Raw genomic sequence first — 2,117 nt, 5'->3', positions numbered from 1 at the left:
CTCCCAATATTCTGTCCATTGTCCTTCTCGCAAGGTTAAACAGTCTTCGTACCTGTTCCCTCTGTGATTCCAGGTTGTTCCAACAAGATACATTCCTGTGATTGAGCAGTTATCATCGTATGAAGTCATACGATGAGGTCATGGTGGCAGAGGTCACTGCCTCTGCTACCTCCTCAAACCCTACTGGACTCCTTATCTAAGTACTGACTTCCGATAGGCATGAGTCAAGGCCCCTCCTATATGCCTCTCAGTCCGTTTTCCTGGGATTCCTATAGGACATTGTCTGTCTAATGCCTATTTCAGCCTCGAACTTAATATACATGTTGTATTATGAGAGTGGCTCTAAAGCCACATACCATTGTTTGACATAACTATCCATCAAAGTGGAACCAAAAGCAATGTCAATTATCTCTTCCCTTCTTATATTCCTAAATGAAGCTTCGTTGCACCTATTGAGGACCTCTAAGTTATTTGCTAGAACAAATTCTAGAAGATTCTCACCTCTATTGTTGGCGTCAGTGCTGCCCACACTAAGTTGTGGGCATTAGCATCGCATCCAACCAATAGTTGATGCCCTGTTGTGCACAGGCTTCCGTCATACTCCTCCTGAGAAGGAGGAGCACTGTCCTCGTAAGGATGGTATGGTGAGGCCATTACAAACTCCCTCATGATACCTTCCTCACGTTGCCGCATCCTCATGGTCATTAAGTCCCTAGAACAAAATTCCGCCATCGGCATGAAGGGGATTTCAGTTTTTACATAAATGCACGTTCTGGAGTTTGTTATATTGCTAGAACAAACCAACTTACCTCCAGTGCCGCCAAGGCCCGATACAGCCCTTCTATATAAACAGGGTTCCTGAGTCAGGGCAACGTCCATTTCTTGTCTTCCCAGAAGACGACTCAGGACAGCAGTCGCCCCTTTACTGAGTTGCAGAATTATCTGCGGCACATTAAGTCTCCATCTTGCCGCCATTGTCGCTTCTGATGTCTTTGATTACCCTGACCGCAACCTGCGAGAACTCCAAGAATAGTCTCAAGTCCTGTTCCGCATTGCCTTCAGGGACTTCTCTCTGACTTCCACCACAAGGGTTTGGCCGTTTGGTGCAACCTTCCAGTTGATCACCTTCCAGTCCTCTTGCGACCGAACCCGACGATTCCACGTGTGACCGATTCGTAGTATTACATACTTCTCTTACGAAATCGCGCGGTATCGTACTGTCTCTACGAAACGTATTTGAAAAAAACAAACTGTTAACTACGTACGTCTTTCCTTTTACTAATTTTATTTAAATAAATACATTTTCAGTGCACATAATAACGTTAGTTGTTTGCAGCTGAATGAAAGTTCCGCGCCAGCCGTCCGGACGAAAGCGAACGCCTTTTGGAAGCGGGTAGCGGCCGCCCCTCCTCTGCCGCCTAGCGGACACTGGCACAAAAAAATCTTAACGGTGTCCCCGCGGCCGCGTGCCACTGCTCAAGCCACAACACAACCGTTCACTCACCCCCGCTAACGTAAACTTAACACTGAAAAATGTTACTGCAAATATTGTTAATAAACTTTCTATGTTCAACAAAACCTATGACCGGTGTAAACTAATGGACTTTACACTGCAAGACGATCACGTAACATGGGCTTCTACCCAAAGCGCAATGTGGATGAAGGGATTCGGTGGGGCACACAGGATTGTAAAATGTCTGACCTACCTGCTATCAGATCTACCCACTCCGCAGTAGCACACCACAGCAGATTCGAAACCTTACCTTAGTTAGGCCCACTGTAAGAAAAACTATTCCTAAAATTTTATTTTCGGTCGCCAGCTCTGAAGTAGCAATTTTGAAATCTTCAAACGTTTTCCTTTTAATTACTTTTAGTGGTAACAGTGCCTTTCAATGGCTGTAATTTATTTTCTTTTTATTACGTGAATTTACTTCGAAACAACATGGAAGCAAACTGGGACTGGCCAAGTGTCAGCCATCTTTACTTTTGAAAAACTTTTTACGTAAATCATGAATTAGCAAGCAAAGCAGATTTAAATTTGTAGCAACATTAACGTTATTTCTTTGAACTAAGCGACCACATTTAAAGAAAGTGTTATAAACCAAAGCAATTTCTTA

The sequence above is a fragment of the Schistocerca americana genome, chromosome 3 (genome assembly GCF_021461395.2).
Source record: "Schistocerca americana isolate TAMUIC-IGC-003095 chromosome 3, iqSchAmer2.1, whole genome shotgun sequence".
NCBI lineage: Eukaryota > Metazoa > Arthropoda > Insecta > Orthoptera > Acrididae > Schistocerca > Schistocerca americana.
Note: the sequence above shows the minus strand (reverse complement) of the source record.